Source organism: Rhyacophila brunnea, unplaced genomic scaffold (assembly GCF_057557595.1).
Source record: "Rhyacophila brunnea isolate RB1 unplaced genomic scaffold, BYU_Rbru_1.0 scaffold_4, whole genome shotgun sequence".
NCBI lineage: Eukaryota > Metazoa > Arthropoda > Insecta > Trichoptera > Rhyacophilidae > Rhyacophila > Rhyacophila brunnea.
In genome coordinates this window covers 841,407-867,425 of record NW_028233068.1, presented here as the reverse complement: position 1 = coordinate 867,425, position 26,019 = coordinate 841,407, and the positions used below count along the sequence as shown (strand labels likewise).

General features: G+C 33.5%; 1 protein-coding gene across 1 annotated transcript in view; it reads right to left on the bottom strand.

Moving 5' to 3' along the window:
• The window catches only part of LOC147066714 (uncharacterized), a 1,113,477-nt gene that overhangs the window by 585,839 nt on the left and 501,619 nt on the right, over positions 1–26,019 (bottom strand). Inside the window, exon 2 of the mRNA XM_085955048.1 lies at positions 23,508–23,683. The gene's annotated coding sequence lies outside the window, so the exon portion shown is untranslated. The remainder of the gene's footprint in view (positions 1–23,507; positions 23,684–26,019) is intronic.

The following is a 26,019-nucleotide window of genomic DNA, read 5'->3' as shown; positions in this document are numbered from 1 at the left end:
TAATAGAAAACTCTTAAATTCTTTGGAAATGAATTGTCGTCCATTATCGGTGATTATTGTATGAGGTACGCCATATTTTAAAAATACTTCAGATTCTAAAAAAATAATTATAGGTTTTGAAGTAGCCTTTTTCAAAGCTTTTAGCCATACAAATTTTGAAAAAACGTCAACGATTGAAAGAATAAACGTAGAACCATTAATTGCCCTTGGAAAAGGTCCAATCAAATCTATGGAAATTGTTTGTAACGGGCGATCTACTACTTTTGGGTTTGACATTAATCCTGAAGGAGCAGAAGTACAATGCTTGTATTCTTTACAAATTTTACATTTATTAATAAAATTGCATATGTCGCGGAACATACTTGGCCAATAATAATACAACGAAATTCTTTTGAATGTTTTATACATTCCTAAATGCGCGAAATTTACGTCAGTATGGATATCATTTATAATTTTAATACTCTCAGTTAATTTTACACACTCCTTCCAATTAGTGTCATTAAAAGGTAGATCACTCGCTTGAAATCTAAATAACTTATCATTCACAATTTTGTAACGATGAAATTTAATAGTACCGTCACGACAACCTTGATAAGTGGAGTCAAACCAGGGGTCGGTAACACTATCAGGATTATTAGTTAACGCTGAAATTTCCTGAATATTTATTCGGGACAAAACATCAGGTACAATATTTAACTTACCGGGTCTATGTTTAATGTCAAAATCTAATTGTAAGAGCGTCGTAGACCATCTAGCCAATCTACCAGAAGCATTTTTTAATGAAATTAACCATTTTAAACTTGAATGGTCAGTATGAATAGTAAAGTGACAGCCATCTATGTATTGTCTGAAATGATGGACTGATTCTATAATAGCCAAAAGCTCTCTCTCCGTAACTGTGTAATTACGCTGTGCTTTGGATAGAGTTCTTGAGAAGAACGCAATCGGGTGTTCGCCATCCTCAAACTCTTGAGTTAAGACCGCCCCTATGCCGTAATTACTTGCATCAGTATGTAAAGAAAACTCCAATTCAAAATTTGGACAAGCAAGAACAGGTGCTGTTATAAGTGCCTGTTTTAGTGACTCAAATGCTAATTGTGCATCTGGTGACCATTTAAAATTAGAAATACCACCTTTTATACCAGTTAGTTTAGTTAAAGGTGCAGAAATAGTAGAAAAATTATTTATAAATCTTCGATAATAACTACATAAACCAACAAATGATTTAATATCTTTCGAAGACTTGGGTATTGGAAAATTCTTAACACAATCTAATTTAATAGGATCGCACTGCAAACCTTTTTCATTTACAATATAACCCAAAAATTTTAATTCTGATTTACAAAATTCGGATTTCTTAAAATTAATTGTTAAACCAGAATTTTTTAATTTAGTATACACTCGCTCAAGCAAAACCAAATGCTCCTTAAAATTATTAGAAATTATTAAAATATCATCCAAATAACAAAATACTCTGTTTTCGAATTCCGGACCAAATAATTGATCGGCTAAACGTTGCATTATGTTAGCTGAATTACGAAGGCCAAAAGGGGTTGTTATAAATTCGAATAAACCACGTCTCGGTACTACAAATGCTGTCTTCTCACATGAATCAGAAGAGAGCGGCAGTTGCCAAAACGCTTTTGATAAATCTATAGAAGAAATAAATTTAGCATCACGAAGGTGATCTAATATTTGAGATATATAAGGAAGTGGATAGTTATCAGATTTAGTTACACAGTTCAATTTTCTAGAATCTAAACAAAGACGACCAGAACCATCTTTCTTTGAAACAATTAAAATAGGATTAGACCAACTAGACGAAGAATGTCTCACGACTCCCATCGCCAACATTTCATCTAATTGTTTTTCAACGAGTTGCTGTTTTACAGGTGATAAAGGATAATAACGTTGTTGAATTGGAGGACCAGTTGTAATAATTTCATGTGAAACAAGGTGAGTTCTACCCAATCCAATCCTTTCAAATGAAATTGAATGAAATTTGTTTTTAATAGCTTCTAATTCAAGTAGTTGTTCATTTGAAATTGTTATGTTATTTAAAGTACATACAGAATTTAATATATTTATTTTGGTTATTTGAAGAATATCGGGTCCAATGTTAAACGTGTGCCAGAAATCAATACCTAGAATTAATTCTGGATAAATATTTGGCATTACTATGAATTTAAAGTTATGAGTATTATTTTTATATGTAATAGGTAACGTGATTTCTCCTTTAGCACGCTGAGAACGGCCATTAACTGCTTTAATGTGCATTCGAGAAGGTAAAATCTTTTGCCGAAAAGCATCTAATTTTGACAAAATACTTTCACTAATACAACTTATGGTGGCACGGGAATCCAATAATCCAACCAAAGTTGCATTAATCAAGGTAATTTCTATAAAAGGTCGAGGATCAACCTCTTTTTCAGGAAAGAATGTTGCAATAAAATTTGTATCATAAAAATTAGTGACTTGTTTTAACCAAGACGTCCACTCCAATTTTTGTTGTGCTAAGGTTGGTTTGAACCTGTTGCACGCTGATCGTTTTTTGAATAAGTTTGAATTTTTGTTATACCCTTTGCTAAGCAATCTGGGCAATTTTTAGATGTTGTATGCGTTTTCCTGCATACAAAACAAATTGGATACTTAATTTTATTACAGCTAGTAAAATGGTGTCCTTCTTCAAGGCACTTTAAACATTTAATAATATAGTTAACTCTGCCAGAACCATTCGCAACCTCTTGATTATTTACTACGGCAATATTGCTTTTGAATTCATTGCTGTTTTTAGATGTGTTTGGTGTCACTTTTGGACCAATTATCAAATCAACTTTTCTACAACTATCAATTAGCTGCGAATAATTTTTTACATTGCTTGTCATCACAAAGTTTTGATATCTAGGTAATAATCCCTGCTGAATTATTATCAGTGCCTCTTCAATAGTCATGCGATTACTTAAGCGACTTGCCATCGCTCTAATTTTTAGAATGTAATCAGAGACTAGCTCATCGCTACCCTGTTTGGTTAACTGGATAGTATTCATTAGTTCACTAATGACGTGAACACTCTCAAATTGAACATAAAGCGCTTTCTTTAACTGAGCCCAATCTTTGAACTCGTCATTCGCTAACCTGAACCAGACGGAAGCGTTACCTTTCAAAAGGTCAGGAAAACATGACACTAATATATGCTCCGGAGTTTTTCTACTTTTAAGTAGCTCCTCGACACGTTGAATGAAATTATGTACGCTCGTTTTTCCATCATACAAAACGTTATAATTTTTAAGTAAATATTTTTCGTGATTAATGGAAGTTTCATTTTTCACTACTTTATGAGATAATAAAGAATTGTTCCAAGACTCAGCTTGTTCCTGCATTAAAGCTAATTTCTCATTTGGTACTAGACCTCTATTTATTAAAGCCAATCTCAAAATTGGAGCCTTCCAGGTTTGATTCATTGGAATGGCCAACTGTTGGTTCTCCATATTGATTTAAGATTAGTTTTACTAAAAAAAGATTTAAAATTAATTATTTCAAATATTCTAAAGGCAAGAAAAAAGATTAAATTGGCAGCACTGAACAATAATCAACGTAAGATAATATTAAATAATAATTGTCGATAACGAAAAATATAGACAATTATAATTTATGCTTAAAATTAAGACCTAGCATTGGTTAAGCGAGCATATACAGAATTATTTATTGTACTGAATATATGTACAATATTATAAAATATAGCTGTGAAACTCTTCGTTTCACAACAGCTTGGACAAACCTATTCAAAAATATTGAATAAAATTGGTTCGTACACAAAAAATTAAAATATTTCGCTGGTTGTCAATTATTCAGTAGGTATATAAGCTGAAAATTACAATTTTATTTATACTACATTAATAAAATTTGTTGAAATTGTTTAAATGACCAATGGACGTTAAATGAATTTCAATATAGAATTAAAATCACAACACTTGAAAATTTCAAATGTGAATCATAAAAAGAGATAGATTGTAAAACTATCAATAATTAAACAAACAAATATTATTTTGCTTGGTAATTTTATTAATTTATTTTAAATATGAGTAAGTACTTTTAATGTTGAGAAGAAGAAGAAAAAAAAAATTATTATAGCATTACTAAAAGTTCAATAAAAACAATTCCAATCAATTCTATTTCAATTTACTTAGCTTTTTCAGTTATTTTTCATCCAGTTGTGCTGAGAAATGTAGATTTTCTCTTCAAGATCGAAGATCCAATCAGTGCAGAGAAATGTAGAAGTGAAGTGAAGTAAAGAAGTAGTTGTAGTATCGATGTCGATGATCTCGTTGTCTCATCAATCACAATACGAACAGTTGAAAAAAAACCTGAAAACAGTATTTGGCATAGCGTTTTTCAGTGATTTGTAAAAAATAACGAGTTTTAAATCATTAATTTCAAAAACACTAAAACAATATAAATTTACAAAAAAAAATTATTAAGAAGTTAACTTTAAACAATTTGAATTTGTTTAGATAGGCATTTTTTGCTCTAAAAAACATATAAATACTCCATTATCTTGAAACAAGATTATAAATCATTCCCATATCCCGAAAAAAATAACCAAACATTTATGATATGATAAGAAATCAATCCACAAAAATAAAAAATATTATTTCTCAAACACTCACTTATTTGTGTGTTTGGGATAGCAACAAGACATTCTATGTACTTGTCGGATTCGGCCGGGTTTATTATTTACTATTTATTATATACTAGCTCACTAACCACATAGCATACAGAGAATAAGTACCTACGTACAAATTGCAAGATTCTAATTTCGAATTTAATTATCATAGGATAATTTAGAAGGAGACAAAAAAATACTGTTTTTCTCTTTCTAAAGTATTTTATAATTTATGTAAAAATTTATGTAGGTATATACTATGGAACAAATTTGGCAACATTGTAAATTGGTAATTTTCCATTGAAATAATGGCATTTTAACAAATTTTAGGTTTTGCAAATGGCGGAGTTAATTTCTCTTTTCTGAAAATATTTTAACAAAATTAATAATGAATTTTTATATATATATGGACTGATTTGAAATTGAAAAAAAATATGACCTTATTTAACCGGATGACGATGAAATTATATCTGTTTGATCATTTCCCCAAAACACAAAGATAAGATTTAATGGTTTTTCTTCATTTATATCTTTTTCCAAACAAAAAAACTTGGAAGACAAATCGAGTAGGTACAACTAACAACAAAAACTAAAAACAAGCGGGAATTCATGTAAGTAGGTATTATAAATGCTTCTACAATGAACTCAACAATATCGTTTGTATAATATAATTTTGTTTACAAGAAATATACACGTGCGTGATTTGAAGTCAATGCATTATTTCGACACGGGTATTGAAAACAACAAGACAAAATACGTTTTGAAACAAAGATCAATCTTCTTTGGTTTGAAACAATTTGAAATACAACGTTTTATTGTGTGGCGCGTCGTATTTCAGAAGACAAAAAAATGCGTAAATATTAACGAAGTCGTCAACAAAAAATTTATTACGTTCAAGTCTCGGCGTTTTTATCGCGTGAGAAAGAATGACTAGGTAATAATAAGAATGAACAGAAAGAACTATAGTCTATAATATTATTGAATATTATGAAATATAATATAGATTTTTTTAATTATAGTACTCACCGTGAAATTTCTTGAATAAAACAACAAAATTGACTATGCAAATTGTAGTGTTTTGTAAGAAGGCACAAACTGAACTGGATTCATAACCAAAATGGCGTATGCTTTTATAATTATAATATTACTAATCATAGTAATTTTAGTTCAGAAAATGGCTACCTCCTTATTAACGGAAATAGCTTTAAAATTTTAATGGCAGCTATGAACATTACCATAAATTTAGTAATTATATCATATTTAATAATAATACTAAAATAGTTGAAAATTGACTAATTCTTATCGAATTTGACAAATTTGAATTAATTTAACAACCAGCTAACATTTAAATCAATTTACTTCATACTTTTCATGTTTTAATGAAAAGTATGTAGCAAAACAAACTTTATAATAAGTTTTTATAAGTAGGTAGGTATGCATTGAATGTCAAAAAACGTAAAAGAAATACGAATCACATAAAATTCATGCAATAGGTAATATACAATAATAAGCAGATTGTCAACATAAATGAAATATAGCATGGAATATAATATAAAATATAATACAATATAATAGGTAATAATTAATTCAAAAGTATTGTACCAAGTAACACATCTCAAAGTTTAAAAGTCGAAACAAATTTACAGTGACATTTTATGAAATGAAAAAAAAACTCTCCTTACACAAAATTATTATAACAGAAACACGTTTGTAGTAAATTTTATACTAAAAAGTGCCATACGCGTTGTCGCGCCAATTGTCATAATAGAAAATTGGGAAAGGAGTAGGTAAATGTAAATAGTTAGTATGAATGATAGTAAAAGAAGTTTAATAATTGTAATGCACAATTATTAAACATATAGTGCCAACTAATTCAATCAATAAAACATGAAATATTTAATCTCACAGCTTATAAGATTCGGCTTTCTGCCAACTTAACCCTGTGTAAAGAATGCTTTATAAATCACTTATCTACCTCAAATAAAATGTCATTTGTAAACTCGTTGAAATATTAAATTATAATTTTTGGGCGCCTTGAAAGATGTGTAATTACAAATTAAATATAACAGTATAAAAATAAGAACACAGCTAATCGTGAAAAGTGTTATTTAATTACACAAAAACATTGAAATTTAAAAATGATACAAAAAAAAAATACAATTTGAGAAGCGTTGCTTGGTATGGACATAGAGAAATTTCTTGGAAGATGGTAACTATTACTTAACTTTATGTTTAAATTGTGATGGCTGGAACTTCATCTTGGCTGGAATTATGAACTGCGAATCCTTCCTCCTGTCCGAAAGGAAGTAACTACAAATGGCGTTGAAACTGTATCTAACTGTTAATCAAAGACGTCCGATCTGCACTGAAACTAATCCCGGAGTGAGGATCTTGCGGGCGGAAATAATTTATTTGTTGACATGACGCTTTCAAAAAAGCGGGAATGAATCCGATTGGCCTATTTTTAACCGTCATTGTCTTGGAAACAAGGGTTGACACACACTTTTTAACAAGGTTGTGCCAAATTTTGTTATTTAATTAACATTATTTATTTTAATATCTGCGTTTGAAAAGTAGACATGTCACGTGAAATGTAACATGACAATTTGGTGTACAGCATTAAGCCTATATTTATTTTGATTCTTCGGATTTTAATATCGATCAGTTATCTCGTCACCCACGATGGCTGCGCAGCTTGTGCGTTGGCCTATAACGTCGTGGGTCCCAGGTTCGAATCCAGGGTCTGGCAAAATACACATATTGTGTTTTTCAATTTGTGTATGAGTCAGAGTTTGGACCTAATAGGTTGAGCAAGCGGCTGATATCCATTTCTCGTAAAAACAAAATCTGTTAATACAAACCTTTACTCTGTGGAGGCTCATATTATTATGATCTTATTAGGATCGGACATGGTACAATAAAATAAATATTTTACTCTAGATTTTTAAAATGACTTCCAAAAAAAGTGTTCCATGAAACACGATATAATATGGTATAATCGATTAATCCATTCTTTTCTTGTATGCATTCAAGAAATTTTTGTTTTCTTCTCCATCTGACCACATCATTAAAATTTCTTCGGTTTGTTTACTTTTAATGTAACAGTTTTGCTTACGATGCGAGTATTCTAATTTTTATAATATTGCAACATACATTTTGTTATGGCTCTCTGCTCTATCCTCGATCCCATATGCTGTCTACTATTTTCCTGTATATTATGATATTCTGAGATGACTGCAGGATTACTTATTTTCCATTTTATTTAATTATTGAGATCTTGGTAACTGAACACATCTACTCCCAGATACTGGAATTCAATAAGCGAATTCAAATGCGCTTCAGATTCATCTTAAAAGATAGTATTTTAATATTGCTACCACCTTACTAAGTCAATGGTGTTTATAAATGGGAATTAATAATATAATAATATAATATAGAAAACGTAAATCCTTGTAATATTTTTGTAAAACTAGTTAAATATAACAATAATCGTTATAAAGTTAACAATAACATTTACAAAAATTAAGTAATTTGAGAAAATTGATCAATTCTAACGGTAATCAAATCATGTAAAATAATAATTATGATAGTAACAAAGTGTGAATTTAGTTACTTCTATAAAATAATTATATTAAACTTTATTACAACATCAATGTAGTCGGAGTACAAGAACTTTGCCAGTTAGCTTCATTTTCATACAAGAATCCCTGTCCCTGGGCGTCATTAAAAACTTAGTATTTCGTCGGTCTTGCAGCTTTCATGTTTATCACAGCAGATATTGAGTAACACTGGATAAGAGACTGGACTTTATTCAGCAATAATTGTATATACTTTCAACTATATTTTTATTTTCTAGCACTTCTTTTCAAATCAGAGTGTATTTTTGGCGTGTGACATGACGTAACACATAATTTATTTTTTCACACGAAAAAAATGCACTGATGGGATTCGAACCACCGATTGTTCGGTTAACAGCCAAACGCACTACCTTTACGCCACAGAATAATACTGCAATCGTGACGATTATACAGTATAATATTATAGTTTAGAATTGTTCCGTTGCCTAGGCAGCGAATTTATTATTGTAGGCCATTTGTAATTCCTTATGTAAACAAAAGATTAAACGTCAAAAAATTAAAACAACGAGAAACCATTATATAATTTAGTAATAAAAGTTAAAGTGTATAGAAATAAACCAACGGCTTTCCCTTAAGTGGTCCTTTTTCTTGATTGTGTAATTTAACAAGATAATTAAGAGCTAGTCAAAGAATCTAGTTTATCACAAGTTTTGTCTTTGTTACGCCAAAGAATTATAACTTTTAACGCCCGCACATAAGTACACACACACCGATTTTTTTTCATTATCCAAAAAAAAATATTTTTTTTTGCAGTATTATTTTTTTCAATCTTTATGTTAATCAGAATCCTTTTTTTACATGCATACTATGTAGACATTAATATTATCCTATGTATTATTAAATATGTAGGTGTTTTCGTAAATTTCCACTCAGTGATCCTTTTTTTTTATCTCTTCTGGGTAAATAATAATTAGTAACTCACCAACCCAAAGACAGTCAACATAGATATAATATGCGCTCCGACGTTCATTGTACAATATAATACTAATAATCACCAGGTGATTCAAAACTGAAGACATGAACTCTAGAAAGTGTGCCATTTCAACCATCAACGGCGCCCAATATTTATAATGGTTAATGCTCAGTATGAGGTCTGTGATCCCTCATTTTCGCCATCCTAAAGCTATATAGTCCACTTATTTTATTTACACGTAGGTAATAAATATTAATAAAATTATTTATTTTTCTCACCGTAGCACAGTTTGGCTATCGATTGATTATAAAAAGTAATGTCTATATTCAATATAGCCTGGTTTGGTTCAGGTGCAATTACATACAATTCCATAAATATAAAAGGTGATCCAATTAGTGACGTACATTCCAATTAACTTGGCCTACTTTTGACTCAACGTTTTCGTAGACATTCACGTCTGAATGAGTTCTATAAAAGCCGAGGCTCGCATTTCGATCAGTAGGAATAAAAATATAAGTATCACATTGCAAATGTGTATCAAGTAATGCATCAATTTAAAAAGAGCTACTCTTTATGAATCATTTTTTTATGAAAAAGTTCTTAATTCAAGAGAAATTTTTAATAGCCTGTCATTTTACATTAGTGTAGTTATAATAGTATTTATACTGTGGTAGTGAGTATTGTGTGGTTAAAATAGTATCTCAATGACACTGAGAAAGCCACAGTGGACCCAGCTTAACTATGTCCTACAAATGCCTTAGAAAAATTTCAACCTCATCTGCTGTTGTTCAAACTAACTGGATTCCGATTTTCTAGAAGGTCATTAAATACTACCCATATTATGTATACGGTGGAGCTATGGGATGCTGATATAAACTGGTAAGACACAAGAAGATTAGTAAGCGACAGGAATTTTTGGAGACGTCACGTGGTGTCCATCTGCTTCAATTAGGAACCGGATTTGATCAAAGAAGAAAATATTATGTATATAATAAGCTCGGCGAATGATATAATTATATTATATAACTATTGGTTGCGCCAAATTGTAGTGGCCGTAATCCATACTTCCCACCTCTCTCAAATCTCAGTATTATTGTCACAAGACCAAGTGACCGGCAGTCACGGGTCATTATAGGCCGTGATGCAAATAACATTTAGTTAACTCAAATACTAGGCAGCAAGCGGACGTGGGCAAGTTGTAAAACTTTACCGTCGTTTCCTACCTACAGCGTGATTCAAGAGTCAATTCAAAACCGCTGTCGCGCGTGTGTCAGCTCAAGAATACCACTGGTATGTGTTGCCGCACAGTGGACACGGCCGGGTCAGCTTGATATAGCGTGACCGTCGTTCAAACGATACTTCTGAATACCTGCAAAGCCATGATACCGGCTCTCATCATTCATATAATCAATCATCATCGTTCATCAACCTCATTATCATCCATAAGCAGTGTGCCGTCAAATGCCGCGCACCGGGTAACCCAAACAAACAATACCGCGCGAGTAAATAGTACAAACAGACCACGGAGCCATCATCAACATCATAAAAGGTCGGTGTCTGACATCCTGTTAAATCGCCCCCACCCCTAGATTCGGAATCCACACCACACTCAAAATTATACAGTCCACTGAAAAAAGCGCCATCATATATAATAATATAATATAACTTGGTATCTAATTGCGTGATACACATAATGTTATGTTCCATGTATGTTGCTCTTATACTTATTTAGAATGGCCATCTCTGTATAAATCGAAGCCGAAGGTCATGGATTCGAACCTGCGGGTAGTCAAAATAAGCAGGTAATTTTACAATGTATACTTACTATTGATTCAGTGTTAAGACCTAATAAGTTAGGCAAATGCTTCCCCGTAAAAAAATCTGTTAATATAACTTCAATATAGAGGCATAAACGCTCCGCTTAAAGAGTAACCATGGTAATTAACTTTTTTTTTTAATATAAACATTGACTAAAATAAGTATGAGTTATATTATTAGATACCTAAAATGTGTGCTTACTGTAATATTATAATGTATTTCTTGATTATAAACTATTAAATAAATAGAATTAATCGATTTGATATTTTTCAAACCAACAAAATTCGAACTCCTCTCTTGCTCTCGAACTCTTTGGATATAATGTCCTGCAGTTTTTGAGTGAGAACGGAACATATAAACAATTAAAAAATATACATATTTGTATTAGTTTGTTTTTAGGTATCATGGAAATAGTCAAAGCTCCATTGATCAAAAAGCAAATATTTTGAAATTACACTTTATTTTTAGTATTACCTAATATGATTTTTTAATGTGAGAAAATAAATTAGAAAATTTCTTTAAAATATTTTATGCGGCATAATATTATTATTATTACAGATGGGTATGACTCGATTGTTCTCCAAATTACTGATATTCAAACTATAAATTCGTTATAATCTTGAAACATTGTTTATAGCTGTCCATTTAAGAGACTGTTTGTAACAAAACAAGTTTTGTATTTATTTCTAAGATTGAATTTGAGACCTCTTATTCGAATAATTCTATGTCTGAGTAGCAGTCACGACTCACGACCGATACTCATATAAAATAATTTAATTGTGAATTGTTTACGAAAGGTCGTTTGTGAAATCACGTTATCGTCTGCCAGAAAATTTTATGTCGTCTACTACTTCGTTTAATATATTTTATTGTTTCCAATAAAATATATTAGAATTGTTATCAAAATGTCTCACATCAAAACAATAGTGACATTCTGTCTAAGACGAAACTATCTCATTTAAAACTCACGCATACAATATGTAAGTATTGTCCCCAGATGAAAATATCACCATCTAATCAGTATGAGTTTTCTTTAACTAAAAACAAATTTATCTCCTCACCTGTATGTATGTGAAAAAGTACCTGAAATCGGTGAAGGGTCGCCATTTCATCAATTTTATCATAATAACCCACCCTCGTATCTCTGAGTATTGAATATTTGCAATTTGTAGTATTCATTCGAATGCAGTCCATAGCCCCGTCGGGGTAATAATTATAGTATAATAGCGCCTATACACGTGCATGGATTTACTGACAGTGATAATGCGTATTTTAAACTATCGTGACAATAACTGTTATATGTACAGATAAAAGTGCCGACTGTACTATTTGACAGGTAGTGAAAATCGGTTAAACTCAAAATTAGTATAGTTCATTTTTTTGCCAGAAGGTTGGCCACTATCGCTCTACTGCGCATGCGCAGATCAAAAAAATTCCTACTGTCGCATGAAAATTCAGAAGCTTCCAAACTTTTTTGATTCATGCATGCAAGCTTGCAACTGCATGATAATATGTTTACCCGTACATTTTCTTGTTATGATTGCGATAATACTTACTGTCAACAGTAAATCCATGCACGTGTAAAAGGGGTATTATGGTGTTATCAAATAAGCTAATCGCATGGTACACAGCATCATGAAATATCAGATCTGTCCTGCGAAGGGGTATGACAAAGACCGCAGAGTTACGAGTAATATTGGCGTGAACATGATAATTAATTAATACTTGCCAGTATAGACGGATTGTAAATGAACCCACGAAGAAGTAAAAATAAATGTAATAATTGAATTTTACTGGCGTTTACTGGTTTTAAAATAAAGTTTTTTTTTTTTTTTGTGATTTTACCGAGGCTTTGACTGCGACTCGCTGTCATATCGCCTCTTCTCTTCTAGAAGGGGATCCGTCGATCAGGTCCTCACTCCTATTCTGTTAAATAACTTTACAATTTTGCCTAGCTCTTCCGTCTTACCCACCGCCAGGACACCCTTCAATTCGTCGACATTCTCATAGATATCTGCAATTCGCAGCTGTACTCTGTGAACTTCATATTTGGGGCATTGCAGTGCTATATGTACAATGTCCTCTAAAACATGACATTCATCGCAGAGCTGCGATTCGCTTCTTCCCATGAGGACATCAAATCTTTTGCCCATGGTGTGCCCTGTTCTTAGCCTCAGTATTAACTTAAGCTCATTCCTCGTCAAAGAAGACTCTACAAACCAGGGCACCTCTCGTGGTGTTGGTAGAATCGACTTACTCCATTTCCCCTTTTCTAATGATGCCCTATGGTGAAAATCTATCCACATACTATGGCACATTTTCTTTATAGCCTCATTCCAGTCCAGGTTTTCTGGTATCCACTGATATGGTACCCCTGAATGGCCGGCTACCTTTGCCAGCTCATCTGCCCTTTCATTTCCCTCAATGCCCATGTGCGATGGGATCCATTGAAGGCATAGATCTCCTCCTCTATTTTTCTTGGCGTCGATCTGGTCAAGGATGTGGTATGCTATGGTTTTACTGTTATGTGAGCGAGTTGCTGCGGCAAGATGTTGTAAAGCGCTTTTGGAGTCTGTTAAAATGACAGCGGATTGCGCCGGGAAATCATCGCTTAAAGTGTATTTAATTGCTTCGTTTATCGCGATGAGTTCCGCCGTCATTATTGGTATTGCTGGGTTTAGCTTCCAGCTCTTGTTTATACCTACTTCTGGTATCACAAGAGCTGCTCCTGCTCTATTCTGATCTTTGGATCCATCTGTATAAAGGTGGCTCCATCCTGCGTACCTCTCTGTCAGCATTTTTTCGACACGCTCTCTTCCTTTATCGGATACTATGCTCCGTTTTGGTTTGTCTATTCCTTTGACCTCTAGTTGGATAACAGAGCTGAGGTCGTAGGTACCAACTGGCCTCCTCAGCGAATACATACCTAGGCATTTTGTATTTAATACCTCCCAACTTTCTGTGGCTTTTAGGATTCCTACCAGTAGAGGGAGCTTTCTTTTCTCATAGTATGTATTGCTTTCAACAAGCTCGTATAGGAGTTTCACCTTTGCCAATATGGGGTTATCTATTATAGATTTCCACTTCATCCATGTCTTGGTAGCCAGTGCCCATCTCCTGACATTCAGTGGAGGTACGCTGAGTTCCGCTTGGAGCACGTGAATGGGTGTTGTCCTGATAAATCCTCCACATATTCTTAATGCTTTGGACTGGATGCGGTCTAGCCTCACCGAATTAGTTTCGGCAGCGGAGTGGTAAAACATGCTCCCGTAATCTAATCGGCTTCTAATGAGTGCCGTGTATAACCTTCTCATATGAATGGGGTGTACGCCCCACCCACCTCCCGCCAGTACTTTGAGTATGTTCAGAGGTTGTGTCAGGCTATTCGCGCAATGACTAATATGATGCTTCCACGTTAGTCTATAGTCCAGGTTCATACCTAAAAAATTATAAGTGTCTACTCTTTCTATTATAGTGCCGTCGATTTTTAAGTTAAGCTGGTTTTGTCTCTTGCCTCTGGCAAAAAGAACCACCTTAGTTTTGCTGGGAGCTACTTTGAGGCCTCGCGTTTCCAATAATAATTTCATTTCGTCAAGACTCTTCTGCATTAACCTTTGACATTCATCTACTCTTTTTCCCGAACAAAAAAGTGCGAAATCATCTGCATATTGTACAATGTTGACCCTTGTTATTAACTTTAATATGTCAGTTGTAAGAATGTTGAATAGTAATGGGGATAGGGGGTCTCCTTGCGGAAGGCCTCTTGAGCATACCGTACTCTTTTTTTCATTATTAATGCACATGGTGATTTTTCTTTCATTTAAATACTGCTTAAGATATTTAGTGATCTTCCCACCGATTCCCCATTCATTCAACACCCTTGACACTTCTCTCACATGCACATTATTATACGCATCCTGGATGTCCAGGAATGTTGTCAGGGTTACTTCGTTTTTGACCTGTGCTGCATTAATGTCTAGTACTAGGTTGCCTATGTTCTCCAGAGTCGACTTTTGCCTTCTGAATCCCGTAGTATTGTGATGAAATAGTTGTTTTTTCTCTGCAAACCATTCGATTCTTCTTGCAATCATCTGGTTGAACGTTTTGCACATGCATGATATGAGTGCAATTGGTCTGACTGACGACACTAGGGTAGGGTCTCGCCCTGGTTTTAAGATTGGGATAATCATCGTTTCCTTCCATTGCCTAGGGACTTTGCCGGTTTCCATGATTAAGTTGAATATCTCCACTAGTTTATTTTTTCCGATCTCTGGCAGCTGAGCGATCATGGAATATGAAACTTCGTCCATGCCGGGGGCAGTGTCTTTATTTTTGGTTACTGATCTTAGTTCCGCCACTGTAAGAATTTCATTCATTGTATCATTAGGATTATATGTTTCCTGTTCTGCGATTTCTTCCTTCGTTTCGTCACTTTTACTTGCTAGTTGTTGAAGGAGGAGTGACGCCATGCTTTCATCCAGTTGATTTTTGAATTTGTTTCCCGATTTGCCCTTCATCCAACTCATTTTTCTCCACATTTCTGAGTAGGAAGTCTCCGAGTTGACGGAGTCACAAAATGCTTTCCAACTTTCTCTTTTGGCTTTTAGGATTACTTTTCGAGTCGTGGCTTGCTTTTTCTTTAGTTCTAGGTAGTTTTCTGTTGAACTGATTTTTTTGAAGCGAGTATAGGCAAGTCTTCTCTCAGCGATTGCCTTTGATACTTCGGAGTTCCACCATGGTTTTGGTCTAAAGTTTGGGTGACTGCATACTTTGAGTCTCGGAATGCTTGAATTTGCCCCATTATTCAATATTGCCTCCAATTTATCATACTCTACTTGTACATCTCTGGTAGGTTCTGTAAGTCTGTCTATGTCATTTGAGATTATTTCTCGATATTGTTCCCAGTTTGCTTTAGGGTAATTTCTTCTTGGGATGATTTCTGTTTGGCATTGATTTTCCACAAACTCGATGATAATGGGTAAGTGGTCACTGCCCATCGTCTCGGAGTCTATTTTCCAATCGGTTTCCAGTACCAGCTCGTTGGAGATAAATGTTATATCCGGTGCCGCTCCTCTCTGATTTGGAGGGGCGACCCTGGTACTTTGTCCATTGTTAATCGCTACTAAGTCAGAGTCAAGGCATACGTCAGCGACATCCTCTCCTCTTGCGTCTCGAAGTATATGATCCCACATTGGGTGGTGTGCATTGAAATCCCCACCCATAATTTATCCCTCTCCCATTTGATCGAAGAGCCTGCTCCATGCGTTTTTCCGAATGGTAACATTGGGTTTACAATATCTGTACATGGGAGGTAAACTACACTATGTCAAAAAAGACACTTTTTCACAATGGCTGTTCAAAGTTTTTTCGTGAAGTTTTTGTTAGAATACTACCGGTTTTCTCATACTATTTGTTATGATCTTTGGTTTAATGATACTTGAGGTGTTTCTCTATAATATTCAAGGAAAATTTAAAAGAAAATGCATTTGATTCTTAAAATAAATGATGTTTAATGTACATAGTGCTGTTTACCTCTAAAAAGTTTTACACATTCAAATTACATGGTGCAGAATTCTCTAAAAAACTTTTACTGCAATCAAAATACCTATCTTTAAGAAAGTGAAAGAACCATTCGATTTGCGTGATATTAATAATTTTCAGTATTAAAAGATAACAAGATATTAATTTTCAAATTTTATTAGGATTATAGTGATAGTAAGTATCTAAGTATGAAAAATTAGACAGCAAATTATAATACACAAAAAATATGATAGGTACATAAAAATATTGATAATAAATTCAATCATCCTCGGGGAAATCTGGAGTCTGGTCTTCTTTTTGCAGCGTCTTATAAAATTCGTGACACTCACTGGGTATAAATGGTAGAAGTGCCATCAAATCGTTGTATTTTGCCGAGGAAATAGGCTTTAAAGTATTTCTACGTGGCCCCAAAGAAGCTGAAAATCTCCCAGACCTTCTTTTTAACGAAATTGTTTAAAATAATTCTTCTTCATTAAAAGAAGTTTTATAATGGAGATCTCCTATATTTTCCTGACGAATTTGGAGATGAGTGCACTGAGATAGTAAAAATGCTTTCTTATCATTATTCACTTTCCTGTTAACAAAAGGTGAGTGTGTACCATCAAAGAGAACTTTAAAATTTTTAAAATCACTAAATTCTAAATTATGTACACGGAATTTATTAGAACAGCTCCTTATGAATTGCTGCCAATCCCATGGTGTCATTATGGAGAGATTGTTATTTTTTTTCTTTTTCGTTCGATTACGGCATGAACTGTATCAGCCTCCATATGAGTGTGACCTTTTAATAAAAACTTATGGTTGATTCTCTTTATCTGCGGCCATTTATGCATGATCCAGAAGAAACATGATATTAAAATAATGTTTTTGTTTTGCGCATAACAATTATCTGACCATATTGTGATATTATCAATGGCAGATGTTGGTACTACATGTTCTGCTCATCTCAATAACGCCGAAGCCATCTCTTCACCACCTCGACCTGCCTTTGTTTCATCCCACATCATACAGTGGGCCGGGCCTGTTGTATCGTATATAGTGAAATTGAATGTCCACTGCTTCCTCTTGTAGAAACTTGTTCCACATGTGAGAAGAGGTGTGGGCAGACATTTTTGCAGATCCATCATTATAACAATACTTTTATTGTCACCTTTTGCTATTATAGAGTCTGTGTTTTTTAATTCATATCTTAATTGCGCATCATTGAGATGAGCAGAGTGAATGTGCTCAATGTTTTCTTTTTCATTATCTCCTAATTGAGAGTCCTTCTTTTGAGCCAAATACATGTCGCATGTATCGCATGTATCATTTTGTGGAGGCTTAAACGAAAGCTTGAAATATCTGTTGAAAATATCGCCATAAACCCACTTCTTTACTCTGTGTTATACATCAATGTTTTCTGTTTCACAATAGGCCAAATAAAGTTGGTGCATCTTTTCAATAAACAGTTCAGAAGACAAAAATTTCCTTGCAGATCTCTCCCTGCAGTAATGGCTCTCGTATGCCGGAAAGCTGGAAATGTGGGTTTGTACGTTTTCCATAACATCTTGGGGAGTTTTATTAGAAGGTACTATCTTCTTTCTCCTTTTATCCTCCTCTACCAAACCGCCAACTTGGCGCTTTTTCATTACTGTTATTACAGTAGAATTAAATGAAAAAGAAAGAAAATTAACAATCTCTCCATAATGACACCATGTGATTGGCAGCAATTTATGAGGAGCTGTTCTAATAAATTCCGTGTACATAATTTAGAATTTAGTGATTTTAAAATATTTAAAGTTCTCTTTGATGGTACACACTCACCTTTTGTTAACAGGAAAGTGAATAATGATAAGAAAGCATTTTTACTATCTCAGTGCACTCATCTCCAAATTCGTCAGGAAAATATAGGAGATCTCCATTATAAAACTTCTTTTAACGAAGAAGAATTATTTTAAACAATTTCGTTAAAAAGAAGGTCTGGGAGATTTTCAGCTTCTTTGGGGCCACGTAGAAATACTTTAAAGCCTATTTCCTCGGCAAAATACAACGATTTGATGGCACTTCTACCATTTATACCCAGTGAGTGTCACGAATTTTATAAGACGCTGCAAAAAGAAGACCAGACTCCAGATTTCCCCGAGGATGATTGAATTTATTATCAATATTTTTATGTACCTATCATATTTTTTGTGTATTATAATTTGCTGTCTAATTTTTCATACTTAGATACTTACTATCACTATAATCCTAATAAAATTTGAAAATTAATATCTTGTTATCTTTTAATACTGAAAATTATTAATATCACGCAAATCTAATGGTTCTTTCACTTTCTTAAAGGTAGGTATTTTGATTGCAGTAAAAGTTTTTTAGAGAATTCTGCACCATGTAATTTGAATGTGTAAAACTTTTTAGAGGTAAACAGCACTATGTACATTAAACATCATTTATTTTAAGAATCAAATGCATTTTCTTTTAAATTTTCCTTGAATATTGTAGAAAAACACCTCAAGTATCATTAAACCAAAGATCATAACAAATAGTATGAGAAAACCGGTAGTATTCTAACAAAAACTTCACGAAAAAACTTTGATGGCCAGTGGTCAACTGCACCAAGTCGTTTCGGTGTTGTTTCCCTCTAACCACTTATCACTTAGCACAATGGGGTAATGAACACCATATCTTCTTGGTGTTCTATCCCTCGGATATAATACATAACATAGTGTAATATGCCTTTCATTATATTCGTTTCTGGCAGGGTTACGACATAGTTGAGTATATCACTGGAAAGAGCATCGCGAGCTATGTAAAAATATGTAAAAATCTCAATTTTGCCAAAAATCGACATGGTGTAGTTTACCTCCCATGTACAGATATATTGCTGTCACTGTTTTTAGTTTTTGTGTCCCTCTGATTTCGACTTGACATGCCTCCAGTTCAGTTGGAAGGCCTTGTAGGGTCTTTTCTTTAGACGCCAGTGTTTTATGCACCAGAATCGCTATTCCTCCGTAACCATCCCCGCTGTCTTTTCTATACATCGTGTAATCATTGAATTTCAGATAGTCTAATTCAGACCTCAGCCAAGTCTCTGAGATTAATGCTATTGAAATTTTTTGTCTTATTAAGTAGAGTTCTATATCATCCTTTTTTTGCTTCATACTTCTGGCATTCCATTGTAAAATCCTAATTTGTTTTTTATTATCCATTTTGCTCCAGAACCTCTCCTAGAATTTCTTTTAAGTGTCCTTCTTTGAATTGTTTGCATACCCAGTCCACTGCTTTAATTATTATTTGTTTAATGATCTGCTGCCAGTCTCCCCCTTTCAGCAAGACTTTCATAATTTCTCCCATCGCATTAACCTCTGTCTTCCCCTTTGAATTTTTCTTATTTTTTGTAGGCTTTAGGCTACTACCTGTAGCTATTATTGTTGAGCCTGAAGCTTCTACCACCGCTTCTTCTTTCTTTTTGATTTCCTTAGTTTTTTGAATTGTTTCGCTTTCATCTCTTCCTACGATTTTTTTTTGTTTTAATATGTCAGCATAGCTATTATTTAACATATTTTTTTTTGCTTCCTTGAAAGGTATGTTCATTTTTTTCATTGCTTCTTTGCAATTCTTTTCCTCTTGCCACTTTGGGCATTTTTGGCTGTTTGCCGCGTGGTTACCTTTGCAATTGATGCACGTAATTTCCTCATTTTTTTCGCAGGTTTTGTGGTTTTCACCACACTTAGGGCACGTTTCTACTGTACGTCCGCAATTGTTCGCGATATGCCCATATCGTTAGCATTTGTAGCATTGCATAACCCTGAATACATACGGTTCTACAGCAAAAGGGACTCCATATCGCACCCCTAGTTTTAAAGTATGACAAGTCAAAAAACAGCATTCTGAGATAATTGGATTCAAAGATTCAAACCCTCTCAACTAAATCTAAAAATATATGTACCAAACTGATTTTCTTGCTCAATGTGTATTAGGTCTTGTATTTTTGTATGAAATTATTAATATATTGAAAAATTATACAGAACACATATTTTTGGTAGATTTTTGAAATGTCTTAGTCTAAAATTGGACTATTTTGATAAATTTTGAAATAACCAACATGCACACAATACAAACTTATATGAAACAACATAAAATCTCTTCAATATATTATGCATATCAAGTAAAATAATAAACGAAATGGTTATTTGAAATTTTTATTTCAAAATAAAATATCTGGAACAGGTAAACCATCACATACCTACCGAATTTTTAAAATATATAATTGTATAAGATTATGATTACCTTTTCAAGATTCTTGCATATTATGTAATGAAAATTATTATATAATTTAGAATTAATCAGAGTAATTTCCATCACTCTCTTCGTGAACCAAGTAATTTCTTGCCACTTGAGTACTATTAGCGACTTTCAAATTATTGTAAAAATCGTGGTACGTCATCGGTATTATTTTTTTTGCATATAGTTAAAAGATCTTGCCTTTTCTGCATGGTTATTCCTGGTGGCTCATTATAAGCTTTCTGTAAAATTATCATATTCATGTGAACCGGACGACCCGTCATGCGATGCCTTATATTAATTTCCTCGTAGGAAGAATCAATAAAATTGGAAATAATGAAAAAACTATACGGTGATTCTTTTTTCAAATGCATGACTTTGATTGCTTGCCATGTTACCTTCGTACCTACGGTAGTTATAACATAATTTTGTCCCAGCTCGTCGGACAGCAATTTCAGGTCAAATATATCATCAGTTGCCATTGCATTAACTCTATAAGGTTTATCATTCTTTTCAGCCATGGCTACTATAATGGGTATCCATTGAGCTGTATGAAGACTGGAGCACTTTAAGCATTCTTTTTTTTCTTTTTCAATGAGTGAGTGCATCGCAATCCACTGATTTTGGGTGTGACCCGTGGTCAAATATTTTTGCGTTATAGACTTTATATTTTCTGTTTCCAATAATAAATACAACGCAACTAAATATTTATTCTTATTCTGTCCAGCATAATTATCGGACCAAAAATGCACATTCTTATTTTTTAGAATTTCTTTTTCAATTAAAAAATGAGTGTAAATACAACTAATGTGTGTAAAATGTGTGTAAATACAACTACCAATTTCATTAGAATCTCTTTTAGGGATCACTTCGTTCCAGATACAACAGAACCCTTTTTCTCACCAATATCAAAGATTGTGAAATATGTTGCAAGTTTTCTGGTGTAATAGAAGTTTGAGACTTCACCACAGGGCTATGAGAGAACTGCAATTAATTGTTTTGCTTTTTGTGTATCATTTAAATTTGTATATGCTGTGCTGACCATTGATCGTTTTTTGATTGAAAGCGCCTAATATTAAATTCTGTATTAAAGATCGTAGAATACTGAGATAACTTCACGAAAGGTCGACCATTTTGTCGACACTTTCCTTTGTATAGCCTATAGTGTTGCTAAATTTAAAGAGCCATCAATGGATTGTCTGGTAGTTAGTCTGGTGTAGCGTCGTGGGTCATAGATTGAAATCCTGGGTCTGGCAAGTACACATATTGTTTTTCAATGTGTGTATGAGTCAGAGTATGAACCTAATAGATTGAGCAAGTGGGTGACATCCATATCTCGTAAAAAACAAAAATCTGTTATTACAAACCACACCGTGGAGGCCCATATGATCTTATTAGATCGGACATGGTTGAAAGTTTGAGCTCTCAGGAAGTGGGAGTCTACTCTAGGAATGCAATCGATGTGATCTCTAACATATTGTTTTAATTCGGTATCAATTTTCTTACGATTTTTACGTGTTCCTCTGAGATCCTTTTCTATGATTCCATCACTGTTTGTTTTATTTATTATTGTGTTTATCAACAAACTACTGTCAAATTGTCAATGTTTTCAGAATGGCTAGTCACCAGTGTGACCACAACACAAGTTTTATTTACTTTGTCCATTCCTGACCTATGATAATTCAAGATGTCATAGTCTTAAACTCGCTAAAAATTTGAATCCTAATTTAAGACTATAACAACTCAAAATAGCATAGTCTTTAAATATCACATAATACTATTTATAACAATTATAGACTATTCTTTCTGTCCTGTATTTCCGTAGAATTCATTTAGACTTGTGATAGTTTTTGACCAGATAAATAATGATATTTTCAACCATTCTGCATTATTAACTCAAAATGTCACTTTTTCGACTTGTAATAGTTTAAAACTAGGGGTGCGATATATGTAAATTGTTCTCGGCAATATTTTCTCCCCAAATTTAATACTGACTGACGAGGTCTTTGTCAGCTCTCCTGTATCACCTTTTCTTGTCAACCTCTTAAGGTTGATTACTTTTGCATCACTTTTGATTTCCATTTGCAGTTCTTGGAGGTCCATATCAATATCGACTTTTCTTATTACTCCATAAGAGCAGGAGTCATTCTCTTTGGTCACAAAACCGAGATCTTTGAGTTCTTCAGCTTGTTTCACTTTATCTGCTTCTTTTTCGTCTTCTACTTGGATGTACGTCTTTAAATTTTTATTGTAAATTTTCTGTACTTTTACTCCTGCCTTATGCAGCATCTGCGCTATTTTCAACTTTAATGGAATTTTACTTCCCGTCGCTATCATGACGATGTTTTGGTTTCCCTTTGGAGTGACCCCAGAGTCTCTTCTGGGTTTTTTTCCAGAGGTCACCGTCTGCCATTCTGCTTCTTTTTCTCCACCCACTTCCTCTTCATCATCGTTTCTTTTCTTCTTCGATTTTTTGGTTTCATTCACTTCCATTGTGGTGTTTTCCATTTTATTGTTTTTGCCGTTCACGCGGTCTTGGAATTCGCGCAACAGTGTGAACAAAAAACAGTGTGGACAACCCCTCGCTACACAGCGTTTGACGCACTCCCCGCACAAAGTGCACTATCCGTGCAACAATAAATATTTTTCACTTTTTCTCAAGCACTGGCACTGATTGTCAAAATCACATGGGACCACACATGTTGAGTTTATTGTCAAATTCATTTACAAACAATATTATTTTTGTTGTATCCCGTATTTATAACCGTTCGCGAGTAACCAGGCAAATAGCGACACGAATACGCAAGCGAAGTTGTACAACCTCACTCCACCGCTGTTGGCTTCCGACTGAAAGTTATTTTTGTTAAGTTTGTTTCAAAACCATTAAAAAGTAATGCCTTAAAAGAGCAATCACTCTTCGGGTGGATTAGTATTGCATTGGATGCATACCCAGAAGAAAACGAGTTCAAAAATTCTTTTGAAACCTGTTATGGATTCGATCCAACTTTAATATGTAGGTATGTGAATGGATTTGTTAGGACTCCAAATAATAATGCTGGCATTAATAGCATATTCTAGAATACCACAAATGATACGTATTCTGTACGCAACACTAGCATATTAGTAGTAGCGGTTAGGGAATCCAATCCCGAGCCAAAATTCTGATCCCGGAATTTCGGGATTACAATTTGACAATCCCGGGATTGGCATTTTTTTCAATTGTTAATATTAAAATTTTATATTTACAAATAACATTGATAAAATCGGTCAAAAATAAATCAAGTATAATTTATACTATTATTTAAGACATTTATTGTTAATATTGTATAGGTACGTTCAATCTTGGAAAAACATAAGTTTAATGGAGTAAATAATATTGTAATATAAATATTAATGTGAATTTAATATGAGATTGCTATTTCTGATAGTAAAAATTTAATGAATGGGTTGAGAGATTTAAAATAGTAAAGCAAATCATGGTGTACTTATGGCCTTTCCGCTTCATAAACCTAATTAGCCAGCCAAATATGAAACTGCCGTAAAACGGATGAGATCATGGTGTAATTACTTTGTTAATAGTGCGAAGCATTGCTTTTTTCCAATTTTTCCCATTTTTATTAATTATTTATGTGAAAAAATAAAATGAATCGGCAACTTACACATGGGTATACATCAAACTTCATTTAAACTCAGTTTATTTGTAATGTAGTTATTTCTTATAAAAAGTATTTTTCTGTTATATTTTCTTTTTTATTTTATTTTCCATATAAATTGATAAAAAAATCAATCCCGAATGTTTCGGGATTACGTTTATCAATCCCGGGATTCATAGGTATCGAAAATAGCTCGGGATCCCGGGATCGGATTCCTAGTAGCGGTAGTAGGTATAGTTGAACAGCTTTGCCTTGAAATTGCAGAGATTGCGATTTCTTACTGCGCACGAATAACCGAGTGCTCTTACATATACCTATTAAACGGTTTTTTCTCGCTCGGCGTTGTTCTGATTACGTCATATTTACTGTCAAAACTATCGAACTTCACGCGTATGTTTATGGAAGTTATTCGCGTTGTTTCAAATATATGACGTAGGTATAGCAATTAAATTAAAATATAACACGTTATGTTCTGATCGATTTACGTATCTTTTTCGTGTGTATCCCAAGTGCTACACCGTATTGTGGACATAAAGAATCTATATTCAAGACATTCACAACATGAGATTTACATTATAATAAATATTACCTCAGAAGAGTGAAGAATATAATATATTACATAGTAGTAGGTGTATTTTCATGAGAAAACCATAGCAATTACAAATCGCCACATTCACAATTCGTGTAATATCAAATAATATTATAAAGAACAATAAGCAACACAAAGCAATGTTTTATACCTATAAATGTACATAAATACAAGGAGGTAGTGAAAGTAAATAATATACCCCAGCCATTGATATACTACTGGATGAATCATATGCTTCTTAAAATGACGCCCGATTTTCAGCGAGTCGGCCTTTGTTAAAACTCACTGAGTAAGCCCGGTCTAGCTTGCATCTTACTCTAACTAATAGTCAGCGCATGACGACTTGCTCTGTCTGTTTTGCGTTGCAGGCACCCTTAGGTTCACTATTCCAAGAACGCAAATTTAGTTTTACAGCCAGGGCAATACGGGTGAAATTCGGGAATCCATGTTAACGGTCTTAACGCATTATACCTACAAGGAAATATTATAAGACGATATTCGTTATAATCTTTTTGTGGTACATTTTTAAAATGACACTTGTATGGGAACTGCTCATCTAGTAGTATATCAATGACACCAGCATAATAATTTATAAAACAACGTCAACCTAAAGTTACCCTCACGAACGTGATTCCACTTCCAACAAGATAACTTCATGAAGTCATTCTAAGACCAATCAAATTTATTGGTGACATATATATATCAATTGCAGTAAATACACATGAGGTCAGTTTTTCTTCATCGACTTGCTCTAAATATTTTAAGTAGGTATATTATGTTGTATGAAAATCTTGTCAATACGACAAGCCAAACCATTCAAGAATCCAAATGTCATACGCACACTCTATAATATGGGTCTATTATCTAAAGTCCTTATGAATTACAAACTTATTTTAGAGTGTGTCCAGAAGAAATTTCTTCGATGTCTTTATTTTAAGACA